The sequence below is a fragment of the Mustela erminea genome, chromosome 16 (genome assembly GCF_009829155.1).
Source record: "Mustela erminea isolate mMusErm1 chromosome 16, mMusErm1.Pri, whole genome shotgun sequence".
Taxonomy (NCBI): domain Eukaryota; kingdom Metazoa; phylum Chordata; class Mammalia; order Carnivora; family Mustelidae; genus Mustela; species Mustela erminea.
Genome location: NC_045629.1, coordinates 26,496,149 through 26,511,082, shown reverse-complemented (window position 1 = coordinate 26,511,082; position 14,934 = coordinate 26,496,149). Strand labels below are relative to the sequence as shown.

At 36.7% G+C, this 14,934-nt stretch overlaps 2 long non-coding RNA genes across 2 annotated transcripts in view; one reads left to right on the top strand and one right to left on the bottom strand.

The window, feature by feature from the left end:
* Nucleotides 1–14,934, bottom strand: part of LOC116575183 — a 45,266-nt gene that overhangs the window by 15,768 nt on the left and 14,564 nt on the right. Inside the window, exon 2 of the long non-coding RNA XR_004279639.1 lies at nucleotides 12,142–12,248. This is a non-coding gene — a long non-coding RNA (uncharacterized LOC116575183). The remainder of the gene's footprint in view (nucleotides 1–12,141; nucleotides 12,249–14,934) is intronic.
* On the top strand, nucleotides 1,514–6,290 carry LOC116575184. The gene is made up of 2 exons (XR_004279640.1): nucleotides 1,514–1,590; nucleotides 6,014–6,290. It is a non-coding gene; the product is annotated as an uncharacterized LOC116575184 (long non-coding RNA).

Here is a 14,934-nt window from a genome sequence, read left to right as displayed (position 1 = left end):
ATCTTGCCATTTGCGACGACGTGGATGGAACTAGAGCGTATCATGCTTAGCGAAATAAGTCAAGCAGAGAAAGACAACGGTCATGTGATCTCCCTGATATGAGGAAGTGGAGATGCAACATGGGGGGTTAAGGGGGTAGGAGAAGAATAAATGAAACAGGATGGGATTGGGAGGGAGACAAACGATAAGTGACTCTTAATCTCACAAAACAAACTCAGGGTTGCTGGGGGGAGGGGGGTTGGGAAAAGGGGGGTGGGGTTATGGACGTTGGGGAGGGTATGTGCTATGGTGAGTGCTGTGAAGTGTGTAATCCTGGCGATTCACAGACCTGTAACGCTGGGGATAAAAATATATTATATGTTTATAAAAAATAAAAAATAAAAAAAACCCAAACAATAAATAAATAAATAAATAAATAGACTTTATCCTTTCCTCTAGTCTGGTTTTCTATAATGTGTACATGATTTCTGTTTATTGTATTCCATAACTCCTGTAATCTTTCTCTTTTTCATTCTTTTTTCTTTTTGTACACTTAACTGGATAATTTCAATTATCTACAAATTCAATAACTTCTTTTTTCTGTTTTGTTGGGTCTGCTATTTAATTTCTCTGTTAATATCTGCAATACAGTCATTGGAGTCTTTAGCTCTAAGATTTGTTTATGTTTTTTTATTAACGGCTTTTATTTTGTTGTTAAACTTATTTTGTTTATGCATTATTTTCCTAATTTCATTTAGTTGTCTGTACATTTTTGTAGTTTACTGAATTTCTTTTTTTTAAGATTTTTTTTATTTATTTGACAGACAGAGATCACAAGTAGGCAGAGAGGCAGGCAGAGAGAGAGGAGGAAAGAGGCTGCTTATGGGGCAGAGAGCCTGATGCAGGTGTCAATCCCAGGCCCCCAGGATCATGATCTGAGCTGAAAGCAGAGGCTTTAACCCACTGAGCCACCCAGCTGCCCCAATTTACTGAATTTCTTTATCAACATGGATGAGACTAGAAGAGATTATGTTGAGTGAAATAAGTCAAACAGAGAGAGTCAATTATCATATGGTTTCACTGACTTGTGGAGCATAAGGAATAACACAGAGGACACTGGGAGATGGAGAGAAGTGAGTTGGGGAAAATTGGAGGTGGAGACAAACCATGAGAGACTATGGACTCTGAGAGACAAACTGAGGGTTGGAAGGGAGGTGGGGGTAGTGGGTACTGTGGAGGACACATATTACATGGAGCACTGGGTGTGGTGCATAAACAATGAATGAATTTTGGAACACTGAAAAAAATGTTTAAAAAAATAAATAAAAATTTAAAAATAAAAATAAATTTAAAGAAAGATGATATTCTAAATTCAGAGATTCCAAATTCATAGATCTCCATTTCTTTAGGGTCAGTTATCAGTTTTATTTGTTTCCTTTGGTGTATAACATTTACCTGATTTTTCATGATCCCATATCTTTGCATTGCTATATATGCACTTGAATAAGCAATCTCCTCTTCCTGACTTTACAGATTTGTTATGACAGTAAAAGACCTTCATGAATCAGCTCAGCATGCAGCATTCCACGAGTCAGTTGGCAGGATTCACAAGTAAGTGTGGTTTCATATTGGGGTCTCCAGTTAAGCAAGGCTACTGCCTATTGTCTAAGGTGGGAAATGGTGGTGCTGGCTGAGCTCCATGTTCAAGTGGAGCCACTAGGTGAGCTGTCTAATCAGGCAGGGCTGCTGGTTCTGCTTTACTAGCTAGGTTCTATATTCACATGTAGTTGGGCAAAGTTGCAGGCTATGTTCCCTGGCAGAGCAGTGTTACTGGTTGGACTCTGAAGTTGGGCAGGGCTTTGAGCTAGACTCCACAAATGCTTCTGGTTGGGTGAGGCCTCAGGCTATGCTACCTATCTGTGTTCATGCAGGGCCACAAGAAGAGCTCCATGATCAGACAGGGGCCTCAGGCCTTGCTCTGTGTTCAGGTGGGGCCACAGACTGTGACCTAAAGTTGGGCAGTGCTACAGCTGCCCTGTGATAGGTTAACGTTGGCTGAGCTCTGTTGTAAGGTAAAGTCACTTGCCAGGCTCTCTGTGCTGATAGGTTTTCCAACAGTTGGGTGGTGTTAGAAACTAAGCTCCACAGTAAGGTAGGGTCAAAATCTAGACTCTGGTTAGGTAGGGTACCAAACTATGCTCTGTGATTAGGAGGGATCACTACTTGGGCTTTTTGCCTGGGTGAGTCCATAGCAACTGAGCACGGCCATGTGTTGGTATCTATTGCTGAGTAGGGCTATAATCTGGTCTCCATGGCTGGGCAATATCATAGACTGTGCTCTGAGTCTTCCCAGGGTCACTGTTTAGGATCCCTTATTATGCAGGGCTAGAGGCTCAACAGTTAGAAAGGGTTGCTGATTTGGCTCTCTGCCCAAGCAGGACTGAAGGATGGGCTCCACAGATACCCAGGTTCTCTGGCCAGGTTTTCTGATCAGGCAGAATTGGAGACTATACTTCACATTTGAGCGGGGCTGCAAATTTATTTCCATTCTACCAACATGTAGAATGGGTTCCACAGGTGGTATAGCTAGTTGACTGGGGAACTAAATCACACAGAACTGCTAACCAAGCTCCTGGCCAGATGGCGCCACCGTCTCAACTCTGCAGTTGGGCAGAGCTGCTGGCTGGGATTTCTGCTTGGGGCCACTGCAAGCAAGAGTGTGGTCCACTAATATATGATTGGTGGGTGCTATAAACTCTACCTTCTTCTTTCATCTCTATCTGATTCTCAGTGATTAACCCTTATAGACTCTCCCTATGATCCCTGTGGGGAGAAACCTGAATAGGCTTCCAAGGAAGTGTCCTACAATGCGGGGAAGCTGGATATCTACTGTGGGTTCTCTTTTCCTACTGGAAAAACCATAGGCCTAAAAGAGCCTTCTCAGTGCTGTGCGATGCCAGCATGAGAAAGGGGCAATGTGGGCAAAGTAAAACTACTCCTCTTACCCTTCTAATGAAGACTTTCTCAGTCATTGTGTTCCTGGCGGGTGTTTCAGCCTTACCCCCAAGTTCTGATATTTTCAGTGGTATCTTGTCTAGGGTTAATTTCTAGCTTCTTGTCTTGTAAGGGGAACTGAAGTCAGAAATGACCTGTCACCATCTTGATATCACCTCCCTACAATATTCTTTTTAAATATATATTTTGTTTAATAATCACAACACCTCTATAAGATATGTTCTATTATTGTTCCCATTTTATAGAACAGAAATGGAGGCTTGGAGAAAAGAAATTATAAGTGATCACAAAGCTAGTTAGTGAAATAGAATAATTTAAACCGGGTCCATCTGATTCCAAAGCCCATCAGAGTTCCTAATACGACTGTTTGTGGTCTTAGGGAATAAAAATAAGAATAAGCATTAGGGAGGGCAGTAAAGGACAAATTCTGTACCTAAACTTTAATATTTATTGACTGTCAATTTAGGTAATATTAGAAACAAACATTAAAAAGAGTAAAATATATCAGTATCCAAATAGGGGACATCATGTCTTTGCTGAGAAGAGAGACGAGACATCTTATGGTTATCATCTTTCAGGTAATAATTTTATACATAGTCAAATCCATGACAAAAATCAAAACATCCTGAACTAAGTAGAGAAGCCATTTATAAGTCCTGACCATGTTTAGCCCTAAAAGTACATTACATTCCTTTCCTCTGTTTTTTTTGAGGATCTTTCGACCTTTTTGTCCGAAAACTGAATCATCAAAAGCAGAAAATCAACATCATCTTTTTACTATTTATTGAGTGTATTATGCAAGGCATTTGAAGATAAAATATAATTAAAATAAGATCCTGAGTATACAAAATTTGCAGTGTGGGAAGAGAGAGGAGTAAAAGAAATATTTGCTTTGTGTAATGAATGTGCAAGATACAGTAGGGACAAGAACGTAGACTGATTGCCTAAGAATGCATTGTAAAATGTGGCAGTACACCACATGGAGCACATCAGAGTATTTTTATTTCTGTTCCTCCTCTCATTTAAAATAAAGGAATAATAATAACTCGAGAGGTTATTGACTTAGAAGATACATATCATCTTACACAAAACAGGTTCTGGCAGGAAATTATTTCTATCCAATTAGTCCTGTGACAAGAGTAAGATTAGTCTGTGACATCTAACTGTGTCCCATGGGATAGCAGAAGTCTACCTGAGCCTAACTAAGATGGATTTCCCCTTCAATACAATTCTCTCAGGTGAGGCTATGGAAAGGGAGAATTTCCCCATCAAGTAACATACCTCATCTCACAAACCATTCTCCCCACTCCATTCAAGTCACTTTCTTTAGTGGAGCACAAAATTATCATGTATATTCCCACCCCTATGGCTTCTCACTAGGAATGTCAACCCTCCTTCTCTGTCTATCCAGACTTCAGGTTCCTCCTACTAAAAACCTTTCCTAATAGCTTCAACTCTCTCACGGTCCCTCAAGAATACAACATTTTGGGTTCCATCAGAAAATTAAATGCTTGATTGTGTCAAATCTTGTATTTTTCTTTAATAATTTCCTGCATGCATATCCAAATGATTTCTCTATAATAGCAATAATTGTGTCCTATATGGGTGCTCACGTAATTTCTCATCCAAAATGAGAGCAAAAAGAAGATATTAGTAATAGTTCTTTGATTTCAGACACAAGTAAGGGCTGTCCCTGGCAAACCAAGACTAAATGTCACCTTATGTTATTTGTATCTGTCACAATCTCTAATGTGAAACTCAGGTGGTCAATAATTACTTGATTAAATTGCTGTGCTACCCTCCAAAGGACAAAGAGAATTTTATTTAGAAATCTTTGGAATTCTCTTTTTGGTTGCAGAGTTGTACCACAAGATTGCTTTCAGTTTTGTATCACTAAAAAACAGTAAGAAAGAGATGGGTACTACTTTAAGCTGTGGAAGCAAAAAGAAAGAAATTACAAAGGACATTGAAAATTAAAGTTCAACTTTATTTAGTAGACAGTAGAGTACCATTGATGACTTTCAAGTAGTGTGGTAATTTGGTCAGCTTATTTATGAATGGGTGTGTTTACAATGGTAAGGAGCCTGAAATCATGACCGGAGCCAAAGGCAGATGCTTAATGGACTGAGCCACCCAGGCACCCCCAAATACATTACTTTTAACAATTCCATATTGACCTTAATTTTCTCTTCCCTACAAGGAACAAGGAACAATATAGATATGCCTGAGTATTTATGTATTCCTCATAATATTCTAAGTCACTTCACTCTATTAAAGTCTATAGCCACTGTGAAGGAAAGAAGTCCTACTATCCTTTAATATGGACCTGGGACAAACAACTCTTCAGCAACAGGAGAACTCACTGCATTTTAAGAAGAGACTGACTCTAATTCAGCAAAAGGGAAGAATTAGCTTGCCAGTTTCTCCTAGGTGGAAGCTGTTCATCCAGTATGGCTAGGGGTAAGCATGACCCTTGTAGGCTGATAAAATATATATGAATATATATAATATAATTTTAGAAGTTCTAGGATGATCCTCCTGTCTAAAAATAATCCCTAGTCCCTGTTCAGTAATGCCTCTAAGAATATGTTTCTTACAATATACCTGAAGTCATTGTTTTAAATGTATGTAACTCTGTAAAACGTAACTTCAAAAATGCATCCCAACACATAGGTGGCTTATACAATATTGTTTCTGAAGAGTAGGCTTTAGTAAGGAGGAAAAAGGAATGCCATTCTATCTGAAGAGTACCCATGCTTCAATACTCAGCTCTAAGTCTAAATTCTGTGTAAAGCCTTCTTCTGAAAAACTATGATTTAAATGTCTATTCTTATCATATACTTCCTGCTGTTATTATGTGTTTATCTTATCCCCCCTGTAAGAATGGAGAGTACAAGAAGGACAGTGGCTATGATGAATATCAGGTCATTTCACATCAAAGTTCTGCTAGGAGTGGGCCCTGCCCAGTGGCACAGAACCAAACGGTTTATTCTATCCCATGAATGCACCTCTCATTTAGGATGAGGAAAGAGAGGTCATCATATGCATGTGTGTGGAGAGAGAAATCTTGAGACAGTGCTTCCTGATGAGCAACATCAAAAAAAGGAAGAAAGAACCATTCCAGGTAGTATTTTTGTATGTTTACATGTTAAAGGAATACTCATTCATTGAAATGATCTTTTTTTTTTTTAATTTTTCAGCCATGCCACATAACTCATTTGTGGCCAGTAGTTGATGCCATGCGCACACACACACACACACACACACACACACACACAGAATCTGGAATACAATGTGAAAACTAAGCAAACAAAACAAATCCCCAGTGACTTCGCAAGAACAGATGAGGAAACAGGGAGGAAATGCCTCTGAAAAGCCTGGTGGATTCCTGCCTAGAGATAATTTGTTAATATATTCATGAAGGCCAAATATCAAACTATTCCTTATCAGGTGGGCCCTGCCATTTTTTCCTATAGGAATCTTGGACTTTTACAAGTTTGATGCCGATGCTGAGAACCACATATAAATATAAATAACACAAATAGTACCAATATTAAGTAACTTGACCCTGAAGAAAACATTACTCCCAGTAAACCTCAGTTTAACTTGAGAAACACTTGGGAAATGTAATTTTAAAAAATCCTTCCCCTGTCATCCCTGTCCTCCTCCTTTATTCCCCTCTCACCTCACAAGACTGAAAATATAGTCTCTGTTACATAAAATTCCTTTTCTAGACTCCACTGATAAAGAACAGCCTCCCATGTTGAAAGCCCCATTGTTTTATTCCTTTTTCTAGTCTGTGTGAAACAAATGATGGCAAGTTATGTAATCAGTTTCCATCACCAAACATAACAAACAAAAGGTTGGGTATTTTCCCAGCAGTTCTCAAGCTTTTTCCTCTTCTCCTATTGTGTATTCATGTTTTGTATTATCAATAGGAAAATTATTTAAAAGAAGAAAAGCTTATTTAATAGTACACTGAGAAGCCAATTCCTAGTTTTTGCTTCCAGAATAATGAGCAAATCTGAACTATGGCCTAAATCCAGTCACACAAAAATAAAGCCAAAGGGGTGAACAACTTATCAGAAAGGGAGGTATTATTGCCCACAATGAATGCTTGTGTGGAGAGCAGCAACGCACACAAAAAACAATCTGAGATAAGACAGAAACTTATTAAACTGATGGAGGGGAATAATCATGATTTTAGTTAAAAGAAGAAAAATATTAAAGCATGATCTTTGGGACACCTGGAAGGCTCCGTTGGTTAAGTATCCAACTCTTGGTTTTGATCTTGGTTCTGGGATTGACCCCCCATGTCATGCTTTGCACTCAGTGTGGTGTCTGCTCTGAATTCTCTCTCACTCACCCCGTGCTCTCTCCCCATACACATGCTTGTGCATGTGTTCTCTCTCTCTCTCCCCCAAATAAATAAAATTTAAAGATAAAAACATGATCTTCACCAGAAAAGACTGACATAGTCAAAGAGTAGATTTTAGGACTGGAATACCAGAAATGATATATCAAATGATCTATGTTAAGAATAACATTTTAAAAGTGCCAACACTACTGCTCTTCTAATGCCATCCTGGAGCTGAAGTAGGATGTAGGGGTCCCTTATTTTAGAGCTACCCTTGACTAAGAAAAATGTCCTGAGAATAGGAACCATTTCCTCTACCTTTGCTTTATTCCCACTAACACACCAACATCGTGGGTGTTCCAAGAGAAGCTCAGTTCATCAGTGGCAGACCTAAAATGCAAATAAGGCATTCTGACTCCAGTTTGGTAAGCTCCCAATATCTCAGTTTCTTCAACTGTTAAATGAAAATGATAATGATAATCCATGAGCTCCCTAAATGGGTTATTAAAATAATTAAATCATTAAATCATTTAAAATACAGAAAGCACTTATAACGATGTCAGCACTCAGTCTCTTCTCAGGACAAAGTGGGTGGAAAATGGTTTATTACAAGCAAGGAACCCAGTCTTAGATTTTTAGGGAGTTATAGTTGATCCAGGATGAATTCCTTTACATGAATGGCTTAAAACAAATGTAGGGCAAATTGCCGTCCTGCCAACTTCCACCATGGTACCCAAATCTATTCCATCTGAAGAAGGAACACAGGCATCAGCAAGATACACAGTGCAAATCCCATAGTAGAGGATCATTTTTTTAAACTTCCAAGACTCAACCTCTAAAAATGTGACTCAGTTAAGTGATTTCTAATTTCACCATTCTGCAAATATACTCTGATATTTGAGAATAGAAGAAGAGAGTGGGGAAAGTATGAGCATCTGTGGAGCAATACACTCCTTATGACCAATAATGAGTTTAACAATGACACTTAATCAAAGCAAGAAATCGTAGAGAGTTTTTAATTCTCACTCTTACTTTCCACATTCTACTGATAATTTTTCTCTGCCCACACTACTACTATTCCTAATTTCTGAATAGTCATCCTAGAAACTGTCTCTAATCTTCATTCTAAGTACAGTGACCACACTGTTAATGTGTTTGGTTGCAAAAATGGCCATAGTACTTCATAGCTCCTCCCATCAAGAGATGGAGTCTGTTTCTCTACTCTGGGATAGCCATAACTAAGGAATACTTTAGTTAACTTCTCTGACCAATAGGAAACAGCAAAGGTGATACATTGTGAAAGGACCCAGCCTAGACCTCAAGAGGCTAACCAGCACATAATGAAGGATACCCAACCTGGTCATCCTGGATGCTTCAGCTGCTACTCAATCTATGAGCTGGCTGTAGACATACGGGAGAACCTAGCAGGATCAGCTGATCTGGTCCAGGCATGAAGAATAAAATTAACTGACCCACAGAATGGAGAACTAAATAAAAAGTGGTTGTTTTAAGTCACAAGCTTTTGAGGTAGTTTGCTATGCAGTAAAAGAGAACAGATAGAGATTCTACTTAATCCTTTAAAATTTGCAGGTAAGAATATCAATTAATATAGAAGCAACAACCATAAGGGAGAAATTATAAAAGATACAAAGCTAAATAGAAATGCTTAAAAATAGGAGATTTGCATTTCCCCTTCTTGGTTCATGAAACCTGAGTGGGAAAAAAAATAAAGATATAAAATACCCAAATCGGGACACCTGGGTGGCTCAGTCATTAGGCGTCTGCCTTCCACTCAGGTCGTGATCCCAGGGTCCTGGGACTGAGCCTTGCATCAGGCTTCCTGCTTGGTGGGAAGCCTGCTTTTCCCTTTCCCACTCCCCCTGTTTGTGTTCCCTCTCTTACTGTATCTCTCTCTGTCAAGTAAGTAAATAAAAATATTTAAAAATAATAAAATAAAATACCCAAATCATTATGAGGTAGACTTGATTGATATTTATTGACCTCTCCATCTTACAAATAGAGAATATACCTTTTTTCAAATGGAATGAAAATAGAACTTAAATATAAAATAAAATAATAAAAGGCTTTTCTACCTAGAAATGTTAAAACTCTTAAATAAATTTTTAGAAAGTAATAATAATGAAAATGCTACAAATCAAGCCTACAAAATTGAGCTAAAACAGTTTTTAAAGGAAATTTTTGGCATTAAAAATTTAATCAGTGAAAAATCTGACTCAAAAATTTAGAAAAAGAATATTAAACCAACAAAAAGCAGAAGGAAGAAATTAATAAAAGGTTTGCTCTGTTAGAAAACTGGCTTAAAAAAAGATTAACTGATTAATCTTTTAAATATCAATGAAACAAACCACTAACAAAGTTAATCAGGAAAAAAAGAACTGAAAATAGAGTTAAATGAAATTACAAGGAGGAAAAACATAAAATCATTAAAAACAGGAAATTAAAAGAATCATAAGAAACTTTGCTCAAATCTAGGCAAACAAAATAGAAAACTTGGATGAAATGAATAATTTTCTAGGAAAACATAATTTACCACAACTGGGGAAAAAAAAAAAAACTAAACAGAGTAACATCTACAGAAGAAATAAGGATACATGCTAACTCCTGAACTCCCCAAATAAAGCTCAGAAGATTCACAGAAGAATTCTAACAAACTATTGAAGACTAGATAATTTTAATACATACAAACTGTTCTAGAGTATTCAAAAGGAAGAAAATTCCAGTTTTTTAATGAAGCAAATACAGCATTGATACCAAAATCTGGATGACACTAAAAACAATAACAACACATACATACTGTAGGTTAATTTTTTGTGTGAATATAATAAAATCACCTATGTAATACATTGTAATTGAAAGAATGATCCATTAAGATCAGGTGAGATCTAGTCCAATAATGCAAAATGGCTCAGAATTAGGGAAACTATTAATATAATTTACCTAATATAATTTATTAAATTAATATTTCTGAGGAGAAAAAATAAACATCTCCTCAAATGCTAAACAGACAAAATTCAAAGCATTCTTGATTTCCAATCATTAATAGTATCAGTAGAGATGAAAAAATAGTCTTTCCCTAAAGCCATCATTCTGCTTAACTGAGGAATTACTATTAGAGACAAGAGGAAAACAAAATATGATCAGTATCTGTATTATTAACATTTTACTCCAATTAGCTGTCAAATCAATTAAAAACAAATAAGCAACATAATAACAACATTTGGAAATATAAAATTTGGAAAGAAGGTGATAAACTTTTTAAAAATGATAGGATTGAATACCCTGAAACACATGGAAATCAACCAAAAAATTATTGCAAACAGTAAGAGAATTAGTAAAATCACAAGGGTAAAAAATAAGTACACAGAAATCAGTGGTTATCATATATTCAAAGACCAAACAATCAAAATATATAATGGGAGAAAAGATCACCTTCACATTAGCGATGAAAAATATATGAAATAATATAAATTTATCAAATATCTTAGACCTATAAATTCAAACTAGTGCATGTCTAAGGGTCACAGATGGACATGTTATAAATGAGAAGACTCAAAATGTCACTTCTCCTTAATTTATAACACAATTGCAATTAAAATGCTAATAATTTTTAAATAGACAATCAGATTCCAGAGTATCTGGAGATGTATATGTAAAGAAACCACTGAAAGAGAAAAGCAATGAGTGGCTTAGCCTCAACAGATATTAAAGCTATTATAAAGTCTCAATAATTTTAAGAGTATGATATGAGTATATAAATTTTAAAAACTAGAATAATAAGTCTAAATGAGGCCAAATACATGTGTAATTCTAATATATGTTAAAGGTGCTTTCTCAAATCAGTGCTAAAAAGATAGACTGCTCAAGAAATGGTATTGGGGGTTGCCTGGGTAGCTCAGTGGGTTAAGCCTCTGCCTTCGGCTCAGGTCATAATCTCAGGGTCCTGGGTTGAGCCCCGCATCAGGCTTTCTGCTCAGTGGGGAGCCTGCTTCCCTCTCTCTCTCTGTCAAATAAATAAATAAAATTGAAAAAAAAAAAAAAAGAAACGGTATTGGGCCAACTAGGTGTATATCTGAAGAAAAAAAGATTATATTGGTATCTCAAATCATATTTCAAGAAGAATTCTTAAGAGATGAAATAATTAAATGTAGAAATGAAACCCTAAAAGTAACAAGAAAATATAGAATTATTTTATAAAATTTGAATATTAAAGGCCTTCCTAAGAATGAATCAAAAGCCAGAAATAAAAGCAAGTACAAATTAATGATCATTTTAATGCAGTTCCCAGACCTTGCCTTCACCAAATATTTTGTTTAACACACTAAATCAGTGGCTCCATGGATGAACTTCTACCTTGTAATTTACTACAATTGTAACTTTGCCTTAATCTTAACTTCAAGAACCTATTCTTTGACCAGTAGTTTCTTCAGTGCCCTTACTCCAATAATTCTTTGAACTCACGAGGTTTTACAAACTATTGATTCTACTACTGTTTCATTGATCCTCACCTTTCTAACATCTTTACTGTCCTTAATCACCTTAAAATCCAGGATCAGTTATTCTAGTTACTACCTTAAATATACCCTTAAGTCCTTTACCCTCTCTTTCTTCACCATACTTTGAAAAGCACATTTGTTAAGTATAGCTGTCTACTTATTGCACCAGGAAAGACAAACCTGGCTCTGGAAACCATAAAACCTAAATGCTCTCATTTTGGTTCATGATCACTAACCTCCTATCAACCATTAATGCTCCCCAACAATGTGACTTACTCTATTCCATTTGTTCTTCTCTCTTGGCCGTTTCATAACTTCCCTCTTCAAAATTCCAACATCATTCCCACTTCTGTTACTCTCAGGTGATGACTTTGTTTATAATTCTTTGAAAAGAAAAAACAAGTTTAGAGAAGAACTTACAACCACACTTCCATTTTTCTTAGCCCCTACCCTCTCCCCATTATTATGGATAGCAACTAATACCATCTCCTAACTAGACCTCTAGATTTGATTCCATGATCTCTCCTCTCCTGTAGATTATTGTGTCAGCAATTCTTTTTGACCAGCACCAGCATCAGTTTTCCCCTCCACGTAGAAAAAAGTATATTTAATATATATATTAACATACTTTTTTATCGCCTGCAACTTTTTCTCTGTATAATGATTCCTTGGAACTCTCTAGTCCCCTGCCTGTAAATAGAGGATGATAATACACCACCATCATCAAATGTTTATCTCCAGAGCAGAATTCTCCCCTGAACGCCAAACCTTAATTTCCTATTTACCTTTTCTCTGTAGATATCCAATGGGCATCTCAATTTCAACATGTAGAAAACTGAGTTCCTCATCTTCTACCCTCTTTAAGATTGCTGGTCTATTATTCCAGTTACTTAAACCAATAAACTTGGAGTGATCCCTATTTCCTCTCTTTCCTCTGTAGCTGGAATCCAATTTTTATAAGCACAGTCTGAAATACAGCATTTCTTCTCATACTGACACTATTACCTCTCTGGTCTGATGACCACAGCATTAGCTGTCAGCTATTGCAGTAGGCTATTAACCAGTCATGGTTCTACCTTTACCCCTTCAGTATTTTCTTCACAATAGCCAAAGTGATTCTGTTAAAAATCTCTTGCACTGTTGGTGGGAATGCAAGCTGCTGCAGCCACTGTGGAAAACAGTATGACTGTTCCTCAAAACATTAAATATAGAACTACCTTATGATCCAGCAATCACACTACTGGGTGTTTACCCGAAGAATATGAGAACAATAACTCAAAAGGATACATGTGCCCATATGTTTCTTGCAACATTATTTACAATATTATAATATGGAAGCAATCCAAGTATTTTTTGATGATTTGATAAATGAGATGATACATGCACACACACACACACACACACACACACACACACAGAGTGGAAAATTACTCATCCATAAAAAGAATGAAATCTTGCTATTTGCAGACACATGGATGGAGCTAGAGAGTACTATCCTAAGTGAAATCCCAGTTGGAAAAAGACAAATGTCTTTTTTTTTTTAAAGATTTTATTTATTTATCAGAGAGACAGAGGGAGAAAGAGTGAGCACAGGCAGACAGAATGGCCCGCAGAGGCAGAGGAAGAAGCAGGCTCCCTGCTGAGCAAGGAGCCCGATGTGGGACTCGATCCCAGGATGCTGGGATCATGACCTGAGCCGAAGGCAGCTGCTTAACCAACTGAGCCACCCAGGCGTCCTGACAAATGCCTTTTGATGTCACTCTTATATGGAATTTAAGAAACTAACATATATAAATAAAGGAGAAAGAAGATACAAACAAAATACCGACTCTGTGGTTACCAGAGTGGAAGTGGATAGAGGGATGAGTGAAATAGATGATGAGGACTAAGAGTATACTTTTCTTGATGACCGCGGAGTAATATAGAGAATCACTAAATCACTATATCGTACACCTGAAGCAAATATATCACTGTATGTTAACTCTACCTGAATTAAAATAAACAATAAAAATTTTTTTCTTTCAGTAAAAAGAATATAAAATATAATAAAATAAAAAAAAATCTTAGGTCAGGTCACTGTTCTATTCAAATCCTCTAGAGCTTTGGTTCCCAAATGGTATGCCAAGATACCCTAGGGCACCACAGTTGAACTCAACAAGGATGTTCTGAGATAAATTTTCAAGAGCAAAGACAATGATACCTAATATCCTTGAAACACAAGGCCAGTTACTAACACTAGATAGTTGGCAGTTTCAATATTAGATCACATTACATTTCTTTTCATGACATGATTATCTTTGTAAAACGGATTTCTAAAAATTCCAGCAGGTGCTGCAGCAAAAAGCAAGTACCACACAAAAGATTTTGTGGAATTAAATATGAGTTTGTCAGTGTTCAATCTGATTCCAAAGTTTGAGAATTTGTGCTATGAAAAGTGGTACACATGTCCCATTCATTAATAATTGTGGTTAAGAATGAAATAAATTCTTTTCTTTCAATTTATGTGTATTTTTTAAACAGCTAATAAGTTGTTAGGACATAAATACTTATCAAGTTATTTGGTCATGACTCCTTAATAAATGAAACTGTTAGGCCTCCCTTTTGGCCTAGTAACATGATGAAAAAATTATATACAAAAGGCTACAATGGCCCCAATTTGAGAAATGATCTGGTGTGATTAAAGAACTGAAAAATACACACGTGCCTGAAGCATGGTGAGCATGGAGAACAATGATCCAAAACATCTTGTGGGGCAGACAGGGTCAATCATGCAGAACATCAAAGACCATACTGAGAAATTTAATTTTTAAATTTTTGAACTTATTTTAAGCAGATTAGCAAATGGATCTGATTTATAATTGTAACTGATCAACCCAATCCATGGGGAATGGGTTAGGAAAAGGGTGAGAAGTGAAGAGCCTGACGGGCAATCATTTACTCCAGAGAACATGGAGGCTTGGACAAGTGAGTGACAATAAAGATGGAAGTATATGGAAACCAGGAGCACTTCGTAGATGAAATTGATAGGACTTGCTGATGAAGAGAATGGAAGTAGTAAGGAAGGTGGAA